This window comes from Ipomoea nil, unplaced genomic scaffold, assembly GCF_001879475.1.
Source record: "Ipomoea nil cultivar Tokyo-kokei standard unplaced genomic scaffold, Asagao_1.1 scaffold2480, whole genome shotgun sequence".
Taxonomy (NCBI): Eukaryota; Viridiplantae; Streptophyta; class Magnoliopsida; order Solanales; family Convolvulaceae; genus Ipomoea; species Ipomoea nil.
In genome coordinates, this window is record NW_017618908.1 from 3512049 (window position 1) to 3525792 (window position 13744).

Below are 13744 nucleotides of genomic sequence, written 5' to 3' on the forward strand. Positions count from 1 at the left end.
GTAGAGGATTTATGAGAGAGAGAAGGGCCCTGTAGCCCTTTAATCACACTATTCTATTAACAGCCCTACGATAAGACGGTGGCATACGATTTCTCAGCCGTTAGATCTTCCTACGATTGGTCGGGCCGCCGGTTTTTCTTATCAATTAACTTGTATTATACCTCCAAAATCTATCTATAGTTTTATAATAATAATAATTCTTTTTTAATTGTGCTTATAATATTTTTCACTCAATAAAATCTTTCACGCACATAATATGCACGCACTTAGGCACTGAGTGAGTATTGCAAAAATCTTGTTTATGCACCGATTAGTGGTCTAGGTGATCGTTAGGCCTCTTATGCGTTGACCGCCTAAGCTTCTTAAGTACTGACTATGTCTCCTAGGCACCGACTAGACCACTTAGGCATCTATTAGGTTGTCTAATTGACCGATTAGTTATTGTTTCATTTTTTTAAATGGATTATTAATTATTTTACTCACATCGTTTTGAGCAAAATAACTCTAAGTATTTTAAATTATAAATTTTTTTAGGGTTAATTTATTATTTAAGTCTATTAATTCATCATAAAGTTACATCTTTTCAAATAATATAAACATAAACTTAAATTCCGCAATCTCATTTAATTACCTGCATCCTAGATCCTTATAATTTGATATATCGAATTAGATCCTATAAAAAGATGTTCCAATTTTTAGGGTTTTTTTCTTGCATTTTCATGGCTTCTTTTCCTTTTCATTGAATGCATCAAAAACTTTATATATATATATATATATATATATATATATATATATATATATATATATATATATATATATATATAAAGTCATTTTCAATTTTTTCTCTCTATTTTTGTCACATTCCATATTTAGAAAAAAAAAAAATAATAGTAACCGAGTGAGTAGAGTATGACTCAGATCAAAAAGTTACGAGTTCAATTCTTACCAACACTCTCCCAGTCAAATATGTCGTATAATATTTTTTTTAATGTGATTTCTTTAACTAAAGATTACAAGTTTTCGCTTTATAAAAAAACGAAAAGAGAAATTAAAGAAATTTGGTGTAGTAGAGATGGCAGGTTGGATAATGATAAGACTGTGGAAAGGACAGAATGAATTAAATGGAAAACAATATTTGTACAGATTGTTAGTAGGTATCATCAACAAAGATCATCATCGAATGTACTTCTTATGGTACACAACAACGTTAACTGTTACTGACTAAATATAGTACGATGAATGATCCTAATAATCACCACTTCAACGTCACAATAAGCTCCCTAGATTTTTCTGGGTTTTTTTCCTAATATGGTGGGATTTCAATATTTCATGCTGTGTATTGTACTTTTGTCTAGAAAAAATTTAATGACATAAAATATAATTTAACTGTTATTACAATAATTAATTAAGTATTTAACAGATACATGTAATCAAGAAAGTGAAATACATACTTTTTATACATAGAAATAATGAAGTTGTTCACTAAATACAATTGTTTTTAGGTAGTTGTGTTTTAATTACGTTTGTTAACTTAATTGATATGTTTGAATTTGAAATTTTCTTATTTATAGCGGTGTAATCATCATTTCAACTGAAAAGTAAGTTATTTATTATAAACGTAATATTATAAAGATTTGAATCTTACAATATATATTTTCAACTGCAAAATAATGAACTGAAGTGATAAATATATTGAATTTATATAGATTGGACAAAGGGTGTATGTGTGGCATTTTTTTTTTTTTTGGTGTACTCACAGGGCGTTTGGTTGAAGGAAATTTAAATTCCCTTCCCATTTAATCTCCATCTAATTCCAAAGGTCACAAAACTCAGTTGTTTAGTTGAAAGGAATTGTAATTCCCCCATTTTCATGGAATTAAAATCCCATGTCTCCTTGGGATTTTAATTCCTGAGATTTTAGGAAGAAAAAAAGATACCGATGAGTCAAAATTACTCATCCCTTTTTAACTTAAAATTAATGTCTAACAATAACAATGAACATTTTTGACTTTATACTACTTATTCCCTTTCAATTCCTATGTATACCAAACATTGGAATTGAAATTCCCAGTAATTCTATTCCTGTGAACCAAACACTGGAATTTAAATTCCCACTTTATTCCCAGTAATTCATCTCCCATGGAATTGCAATTCCTTTCCCACGTAATTCCCCCTCTCCAACCAAACGCCTGGTTTTCATGGTCAAACACAGTGATGGATTTAATTAATTCGGGAGAACTCGAATTACTAAACCCGATTAAGAACGTAAATAGGAAATGAATAGGTAAAACGATGTTGTAGGTCGCGAGAACCGTATATTGTATTAGATAACGATTAATAGGCTATTAAAAAGATACTTTTAGGACAACAATATTGAACGTGTCTTAATGAGACAAAGTGGAGGTTTTTTATACAAACCAAACCCCCTCCCCCCAACCGCCCCCTAAAATGGAGGGTCGGTTGGATATCTGCGCTGACTGGGCTCAGGTAATTAAGATCGGGTCCGCGGATCAGCCGTGCCGAGCTCAAATATGGCCGAGGTGCCTTGGGCCGAGCACAGGGCTCAATCTTGGGACCCCGGGTCCGCTCTGCACTTCCTTGCTCCGTTTTCCCGGGTAAGTTTGCTTGCATGTAATATATCTATTAACAATGACTAATCTCCTCACTGAATTGTAGTTGGACACCTCTTTTGAGTGGGACAGTTGGCCTAAAATTTTAAGACTACTTTATACCCAAAGTCAAGAACTGAACTCTTAACCTTTGATTAAGGATGAAAGGGGATGTGGCATGGTGGTGACAATAGTTTGGTTTGACCCAAACATATGTATGGTAGGAATTGGACTAGAATTGAAATAGTACCAACGGTTCAATTTCTAATTGAGAATAAAAATTAGGGTGGTATTCCTAGTTTATATTCTTAAAATCTTAGAATATAAATGAAATGGTATGCTTTGATTCTAATTTAAAAATAAAATAAAATAAAATAATATAATAATAATAATAATCAAAGCTAATTGATAGAGGTGTAAGGATATGATTTAGAAGAATTATACTATGTTATCAGACAAAGAGAATTTTTTTAATATTGTTTAACAAATACAAAGTAATCGAGAGCTTAGTTTGTCCTGAGTGGTCAAATAATCGTAATTAACTTACAATGCTAAAGCTATTATAAGTAATTGTATGGAGTAGAAGGTGCCTTAGAAACACAAGAGATATTGCACTTTTAACTACGAGATGCTTGAAAGTCGATGTATCAATGTTCCCAAGAGTAGCATTTACTACTTGAGTCTACATCGTCTAAGGCCATGACAACACGTTTAGTGTGGTATGCTCTGATTTATAGGATAACAATATCGGTTATGCAGTAGTGCAATTCGGTCAGACATTGCATTGTGTCTATAGGAAGCTAAAACGTCTAGCTAATCTGTTGGAGCAACAGACATTATTTACTTAGTAATCTAAACAACCTAATACAAGTAGTCGAGTAGATCTAACCATCAGTCTTCTCGACAACCCCTAATTGACCGAGCACTACGCAACAGTAACCTCCTAGATAACTTAATTAGTTGTAGCAGCTATATTTGAATTATTGAACAAATCAATCTATCTTATAAAATTGATCTATAATTATGTCTAGACTTAAGTATTCCCAAAAAAACAACCCATATTTTCAAGTCCAACCTAAATGGAAGTAGGCAAAATCAATCCATGGAACCCTATTGGACTCTTAATTAACAAAATTAAAGTCTTTGACCTCATAAATGAATGGCCCCAATTATTGATTTTGCTATTACATCATGAATCATCATATCATTGTCTATCTGGTGCAGCGGCTAAGGAGTGTGGTGGCATCCACCCTAGTCACGTGATGAGGCAATGTTGGTTTCTGAAATCCTCATTTTCACACAATCCTTTTTTTATTTCATTGTGCCCCACAATGACATATATATGCAACTTGTATCAACCCTTTTTTTCTAGCTATTTTAATTTGTCATCTATATATAGGACTGTTTAATAAATAGCTATTAATTAGTTGAAAACTGTTAGCTGATTGTAGAAAAGTGTTTGATAAATTAATTGTTAGCTGATAACTGATTATATACAAAATAATTTTCTTAAAAAGCCGTTTTGAGCAGCTATTTGAATTTTAATATTTTAAGCAATAAATTGTTACACAAAACTAATTAATTATCAAACATTCATATTAATTGTTTAATCAAGTCAATCTCAATATGTATTGACTTTAAATAATATTTAAGTGAGACTTTGACCGAATTCATGATAATGATGTACTTACCAATTGAAATAGTCTTATATAGCGGAGTGCAGATTCCCAACCAAAATGTAGTGTTAGATTTGTTATTTTGTACATAATATCTGGAAAAGAAAATTATTTTTGGATATTTCTTAATTTTTTTCCTATTGATGAATATATAATTTATTATGACCATAACATATAATAAATACATACGAAATAAGAATTAATAAACCATTAAAGTCCCAAAAAGGTTGAATTCCCAACTTCAAGGTACCGCACGTTCCGACCCGACAGAGCATCTGGGAGGATGTAAATCATGATAACTCAGTTGAACATAGCGGTTAGACCTTTGCTTACTGTGCACAAGGAACCCCCTCACTTTGAGAGGTTTCTCCAATACTGCCTCCGGTGAGACTCGATCCCGGACTATTGTTCACAAACTTCAGCCTTGTAAGCATAAATTATGAAATAGGTGAGCTAGAAGGGTGGAGCATAATTCTTGTACCAGAAGATCATGAACTCGATTTTTGCTAACACCATCTTGGTTGAATTCGCCGCACAGGGTCTTTCTATGGTTGAATCCGTCACACAGGGTCTTTCTAATGCGATATCGGTAGATTAATTTTATTATTATTATTATTAGATTTGATCAAAACTCGAGTAAAAAAAAATGACATAAAACATTAATTATAAAAGAGTTAATAACCAAAATGGTCCCTCGACTATGTCATAATTACCAATTTAGTCCTCAACTATCATTCTTACTCAATTAAGTCCTCAACTATGCAATATTTACCTAATTTAGTCCTCCGTTAATTTATCTGTTAGTTGACTGTTAATAATGAGGGCAAAACTGTCATTTTACCACTTTCTTCCATCTCCTCCCTCACGCCACATTATACTATATATACACCATATATAATTTCTGTGCACCAGTGATGTTGACAAAAAGATGGAATGACAAAAGAGTGATAAACAAACATATATCGTTCTGATCTATATTGGTACTTTCTGGATGTGTGATTGTATTGTCACTGAAGCCCTTAAGACTTTGAATTTCATTATCAACCGGATTACAAGCTCCTCTTTGGAGCGGAGTTTAGAGAGCTTGCTGTCGACAATGAGGGCGTCGGAGTCGGAGGTGCCGGTGGAGAAGCCGCAAGCAGAGAAAAATGAGAGAAGAGACTTCCAAGTTAGCCATGTGTGCACTGTTTGCGGGTTGGAGTTGAGATGCTAGGCTTTGGGCGGCCACATGAAATTAAGTCCAGAAAACCATGACTAACAGTTGACGATTGATTTAATTAGTTGCATAAATTAATTAATGATGTTTTTAATTTGGATGAAAATTAACCTGGGAGGATGGATTCTTTCTATGAGTGATTCCACTGCCGGGTCAACATACGGCTTGTAACCAATCTCCATTTCCTCAGATTACAGAGCTTCAGATGTTGCTATCCAACCCAGGCCACAAATATTAACATGAATAATGAATGCTACTAAGGAAAAGAACATAGCAGCTACGGAGCATGAAACAATTGCATAATTTGCTATTGAATCGGATGAAGAAAGGTGGATGCTTTAGCTAACAGAGATATCAAAAGTAGCAGCTAATGGTGCGCAGCCATGGCGTTTCCATCTCAACAACGTGGTGGTGGGTGGTTCCAATATATATCCCAAAGCCCGGTAAAAGTGTCACTTGAACAGCTAAAACGGAGAATACTATCTCCCCACCGGCCGTATATTTTGGCTCTCTTAATTTAGCTACGAAAGGGTAAAAATCATCCACGTCACGGGGATGATAGCCCGTGAGTGAATCGAAGTCGCCACCGGACTCCATAAATGTGACAGAAACAGAGTCTCTGGGGGGGGCACGTACCGGAGCTCCGGCTTGGCGCTACAATCGGAATGAGAAACCAGGTTGCTGGCGAGGGGGAGAAAGTGTTTGATAGTGAGGAAGAGGGAGCTTAGTAGATTTGGAATTATGGTCTCCGTGAAAGTGTTTGTGGAAAGAGTTAATACCCAAAATAGTCCCTCGACTATGTCGTAATTACCAATTTGGTCCTCGACTATCATTCTTACCCAATTAAGCCCTCAACTATACAATTTTTACCCAATTTAGTCCTTTGTCAATTTGACTGTTTGTTGACTGTCAAAAGTGGAAATAAAGTTGTAATTTTACAAGTTTTCTCCTTCCTCCGCATTTAGCAGTGCTAAACCATGTAGCAATAAGCTCCGGTTGGGTTCTAAACCTGTCAGTATCGAAGTAGTGGTTGTGCATCGGATAGCCCATGAATTTGATTTTCAACGATTTTTTGACGATCGAAATCTGATCGGAGTGTATTGCTGCATGGTTTGGCGCTGCTAAATGGAGAGGAAGGAGAAATCTTGTAAAATTATAATTTTATCCCGACTTTTGACAGTCAACAAACAGTCAAATTAATACAGAGGACTAAATTGGGTAAGAATTGTATAATTGAGGACTAAATTGGGTAAGAATTGTATAGTTGAGGACTTAATTGAGTAAAAGTTGCATAGTTGAGGACTTAATTGGGTAAGAATGGTAGTTGAGGACCAAATTGGTAATTATGGCATAGTCGAGGGACCATTTTAGGTATTAACTCTTGTGGAAATGTGAAGTCTATAGAACCGACATTATCTGGAAGTAAAACAGCCATGGAATGAGGAAGGACCGAAGGAGATGGAAGAAAGTTTATAAAATGACAGTTTCACCCTTATTATTGACAGTCAACTAACAGATAATTAACGGAGGACTAAATTGAGTAAATATTACATAATTGAGGACTTAATTGAATAAGAATGATAGTCGAGGACCAAACTGGTAATTATGACATAGTCGAGGGACCATTTTGGTTATTAACTCATTATAAAATCAATGATCTCATATTTCTGCAAGACTTAAATATGGAGTTGCAGATGGACTTTGAAAAGAGATAATAATGCAAAAAATGTATTGTTGGCCCAAAATTGTATTCAAAACCCAATAGAATTTGGGTGTATTCTATCGTTGCAACATTTTCCCATTGACACAAAAGCCCATTTAGCTTGCAATTCAAATGTATGCATTAAAAAGTAAAAATAAAATATAAAAAAATAAAAAATCAAATAGTTCTTTATTGGAAGTTGACTGTTCCCTTAGTGCTAGGCATTAATGGGAGTCCTATGCAAAATGGATTCATACATTATTAGCAAATGTTTTTTAATTTTTTCCTATTGATGAATATATAATTTATTATAACCATAACATATAAATACATCTGCCACTCTAGTTCATAAAAAGGTAAATTGAGCCAATATAACTTCAAAATTCAACACCAAATTGTATACTTCTTCATATAAAGAGGTCAATTCAAAATAATACGTCAAAAACACATAAAATTAAAGATAAATTACTTAAGTCACAGTGTTATGATTATAGAAAATTACCCGCAGTATCAAAAAATGCTAAACAAGAGTTATCAAGCTTTAATAAAATGCAATATTTTTTTCTATAGATTCATAACAAAAATATTACTTCCTCCGTCCCATTTTATGTGTCTGGTTCAGTTAACAAAGCTTGACTAGATTTATTTTTAATTCAAATTTTCATAATAATAAGTTTAGAATTAATATACAAAATTACTACACTAAAAGTACTATTAAACACACAAAATCAAATTTAAAAACAAGTAAAAAATAATAAAGAAAATAAATAAAGAAGAAAGAGTTGGTTTGACCAATAAATAGTAAGTAGGACCGATAAAATTTGATAGAGGAAGTATATTTTAACAAAAAAAAAAAAATCATATATTTTACGTGAGACCGTCTCAAATAAGACTACCTGCTTTAACATTATAATCCAATTAGAGTATTAGACACAATAACATGAGCTACATATAGTGCATATAAATTAAGAAACTTCTCTTAGATGAATATTATATTAAAGATTGACATATAGTTAGATACTTGGATTATACCAACACCCAACATAGATAGAACAATGATACGATGATCATAACCTCGTAAGACTTACGTAGTTAATTAACCTCGCTCATCTATTTCATGCATGGAAACATTGCATGATGATGATGAATATATGGATATAATAATACTAGAAAAATTCAAATTTGCATACAATTATATTCAAATTAATATGATACGATCTTGTATCAAGATATTGGTCTAAACTTTTGAGCCAATGTTTTGAAATCCGCCGGAGTGGCCCACGCCGGGGCTGTGGCCGGGATTGGTGCCGGTGACAAACCCATACGCGCCGGAGCTGTCATCATCCGACGGTCCAACTTGATGATCATCATCGTGATGGCGGCCATGAACGTTGTTGGGCAGAAAGTTTGCAGCTTTCTCCAATGGTCTTTCATGGCTGACATGAACTCCGAAGGAGAAGAGAAGTGCCAGAAAGATGCCACAAGTGAGCATCATCAACTTGAATGTTGCCATTGAATTGGGTGGCCTGGTGATCTTTGGAAGGTTTTTAATTTGGAGATGAGAAAATGTGATCGATATATTTGAGGGGATCGATCGAGAATGTAAAAACTGGAGAATTGGAGAATGCTGGTGTGGTTGAAGTTTAGAAGTTGAGGTGTATATATATAGGTGTGGACTAGTGGTGTTGTGTATATGTTCAAAGCATTTGGTTTATATTATTCAATTATCATATGATAAAGAAGTGACATTAGGCCATATTCCCTACATGAATCTCTACTTTTCTTGTGAATATAAGTGCAATGAAAGATCTTGTCCACCCTACAATTTCTACAATCCTACATCATGGATTTTTTAATTTTTTTTTTAATTTTGTAGAGTATTGGTACGTATTCACATCTCACTAAATGAGACTAATCCAACAGAATTTTAGTTCTATTTAGGAGAAACTCTCGATAATTATTAGTGCATACACATAAGTTTGAATTGAATGACATATATACATATGAATTCGAACTTTTAATTTTATTTTTTTTTTCTTTCTGTTCTATACTTTCTCATATGGCACCTTTGCGGCTCTCCTTGAAGGAAGGTCACAGGATCGAACTCCGATGATGAAGTATTGACTCGCAATAATGGAGTTTGTGTTGTTACACAAAAATTGAATTTATTTAATGCACACACACCGTTAAATAGTAACTACGAGTTTTCTTGTCATCAAATATTTAATTTATGTAAGTGTGTGTACATACACGCACAAAGACATATATACATATTAGGCTCGCAAGTATCACTATGACAAATCAAATCTGATATAGCTAAAGCAGCAAAGTGTCACTCGTCCCGGCCCACCAATATGAGAGTGAGACGACAATGATGATGTCTACAAATATATTGCGGGGAATCATGCCACCTTGCTTCAATATTCATAATTTCTATACCGTAAATTCATAATTTTTATACTTTAGATTCATAATTTCTAAATTGTAGATTCATAATTTAAATACAGTAGATTCATAATTTATATATTGCAGATTCATAATTTATGTACTGTAGATTCATAATTTCTGTAATGTAGATTCATAATTTCTAAACTATATAGTTATCAAATTATGAACATATACTTCTGTAATTTGTGAAAACAGAATTCAACAATTAGAAATATGAACATTGAAAATTATGAACATATAATTCCATCTATTAAGGGGCCACGTTAGGTTCCAACATGAAAATTAGAATGGGAATTAAAATCAAATAAATTGGGACCCATTTTAATTATTAGTATGTAAAAGTATTTTATTTGATTGGTAGTAAATTGAAGTTGAAATTATTATTGAAACCATTGTTTAGATATGTATAACTTTAGGATCGGAATTGACCTTCCATGAAGCTAAGGCAAGTGGATATCAGGGTATGTGCCAGATTTTTAGTATTACAAACTTAATCTAAGACTATAGCACTCAAGCCAAGTTCCTAATTTCAACATAAAATTAAAGCTAGTTTATGAATGAAGGATTGAAGGTTGCCTCCAACTAAAATATCACTCTACAATCTCATGGAGTGTGATGTGGGATCATATATATTACTGCACACTTTTTAAAATGGAGTACTTTAAACGACTCACAGTATGAATTTTTCTCAAAATTAGGTATCCTGTCTTTTTCTAGGTTGCACCCTTCGCTAGGCCAACACTAGACGAGAAGACGACTCTACTTTTTCACATAGACTCTTCTCGACACCGGGTCACCCTTTTTACATGCGGATGGCTCTACTCTAGATCAGATAACCTTCACTCCAGACTCTTCAAGCACCGTACTCTTTGAACCTTATAAAACACAAAGTAGCACTCTTTTAGGTAGCCTCATTCACCCCCCCCCCCCCCCCCCCCCCCCCCGCCCCCTTGTTTCCTTTGCCACCTCCTCCGGACGAGCAGACAACTCAATTCTAGATAGCTTTCACTACAAATTCTTCCCAGCACTAAGTAGCCCGGGCTTTACTCTAGATAGCTTTCATTTCGAATTCTTCTTGACATCTTTTGAACCTTATCAAGCACCAAGTAGTTTTTCTTGGGACCAAGTAGCCCTTTTTCTTCTTTCGCAGACGGGTCTACTATGGATAGCTTCACTCCAATCCGAATTCTTCTTGACACCCTTTAAACTTTATGAAGCACTGAATAACTCTTTTCTACCATGCACTGGCTTCTAAACAAGAGCACCAAATGATATGACATTCAAACCAAGTCCCTAACTCCACCATAAAAGTTAGATTATGAGTGGAAATTTGACCCCAACTCAAATATCATTCCATAATCTCTTGTGGACGCGATGTGTGACCATATCATAATCTAATTCATTGCTTAAAAAGTTGTGAACCAACACCCTCTGGAAGTTGTCTTCCTTGCTATATTGAAATAAGCGAGCACTTTTTTTTTTTTTTTAATGAATTTTCAAGAAAAAATTGTACTTTATACCCATATGAAATATGTTAATTATCAATGTCAATACTGAATTATTAGTGATGTAAATGTCGCCCTTCAATTTTCCAAATGTGACATATATTGCCCCTTGAATTATTAGCGGCCTGGTGTAAATGTGGTTACCCGTCGTTTTCCTGTTCGAAGATCACGTTTTTTCCTTCCATTTTTCGTTCTTCGTCTGTTCTCCTTCCACTGACAATAATGTTTCTCCTTCTTCCTAGTAGGAGAGGGGCAATATATGTCACGTTTTAAAAATTAAAGGGCAACATTTACACCATTAATAATTCAGGAGTGACAACATTGATAATGGACATATTTGTGAAATGCATAAATTACAATTTCCTCAATTTTCAATCATAATTAAACACTACTCTTCTAACTATTAATCAAGTCATTATTGACGAATGGCAACTATATGCAATGCTGCTTATTACTTAATTACCATGCATGCAATGCAAACAATATTGTGATATTGGGGGTGGGTATATATGCATAATGCAGGCACTCTCATTACTTCCCATAACTTTCACAATAGTAATAAGTATTTGTGTTTTATGGTATTCCTAGTAGGAAAAAAGATGTTTCATGTAAATCATGTGTCTCTCCTACAACCAGTACATTATTGCTAGTCTGAGTGGTCTCATCTCTTGTCTTCATATATAATATTGGACCTCCCAATTATTGCTCTGTAGAAACGTGTGCGTACGGAATGACAACAAGCTAAGCTAGCTAGATACTCGATCTTGGGTAGATGATCCGGAAATTAAATACAGAGCAACGTGATATGATATCGTATCAATATAATAATACCTAATTATAAAAATGTGACATGATCGGATAATTGTAAATTAAACATACGCTTTTATTGATGTAAATTCTAGTCTTGAAAAAGTTGTATCGTTAGTTCACTCGATGTTAATGCTCGCTATATATGCCACCGTCACTACTTGTAAAGAATATATAAATAATGCATCGAAAGGGATGTTCGGGTGGGTGAAATATGATTCTAGTGTTTAATGGTCACGAATTCGATTCTTTCAATGCCAACACCTTCTTAGTTGAGTCAGTCGCATATGGTCTTTCTAGTATGATTTATGTCAAGATCAAGCACTTAATTATCACTATGCTGGCCAAAAGCTATGTGCCACGTTCCGATGGCATGATGCTAGACTTGTTTCTCTAAATCGCCTCTCAACAATGGCTTTGATACCAATTGTGCTGAGATTAATAAGAACAAGATAACAATGACAAAAGTTCATATAGGAGCAAAACTACTATTTTATTAATTGTTGGTGATAAAATACCTAGAGATACAAACAACGTATACCAATTCCACCCCGCTCATATTTCTTATATGAGACATACTCAACAAATTGTCTAAATGTAAGATTTTCCCTATTAATATATATTATATATTATATATTAGGGCCTTAATTAAGTGATGCAAGTTGACTAGACTTATTAAGTGGTTTGGCTAACGGTCTACCGTTAAGAGGCAACACAACAGGAACATCAACTGTGGCTGGAGATCAACACGGCTACGTTTCCGCTCTTAACGAGGTCAGATCTCTCGTATACTATTGTTCAGTATAGTTAGATTATTCTATATCTAACACTAACAAGATGCTAGATCCAACAATTTACCTTTCCTATATGGTTTATTTCGAATTATTACACAAAAATGAAGTTTAATTACTCCATACAAATCATTGGGTAGTGGCTATAATTTTCTTTCGTTGTCCAAAAAATATATAAATAATAATAAAACAAATAGATAGTGAGGGATAGGAAAGGAGACAAGTGAGGTGCAATAGAAGGCGTGCATGAATTCCCTACCTCGTTTGGGTGTTTGCCCTGAAATTTGCAAGACAACGGCGGCCAGCGTTTCCAGCATTATATGTACATTGCCGGCCTACAACAATTATTTAGTCGAACTCCATGTCACCATCTTGATTCTACATTTGATTCGATGTCTCATATCAACCACTTTTATATTTAATTTGTCTTTTTTTTTTCTGTAAATTTTCAAAATTATGATTAAAACTGTACAATTACAATATATATATATATATATATATATATATATATATATATATATATATATATATATATATATATATATATATATATATATATATATATATTTTTAAAATACAATTACAAAATATGAATATCTAATATAATTAGACATACGTGTCTACATGCCAGCAATTATACTATGGACCATGGTTCAAAACGACACTATAGTGTATCTAAACTGACATTGTCTCACGTATTATTTTTATTATATTACCAAATGAAATTGCAATTGAATTGAATTGAAATGAAACTGTAGTTGTGTTGAAATAAAACTGCAGTGTACACAAAATGAAACTAAATAACAATTTCACATATTTGAGTGTATATTATCAAGCGAAACTGTAGTTATATCAAAATGATACTATAGTTATGTTGAAATGAAACTGCACTGCATATTTGATGCCTGAACCACAATGCATTGTGGACCGCGGTCCACAGTATATATAATTTGCCGTCTACATGCATAGGTAAGAGTTACTTACGACATA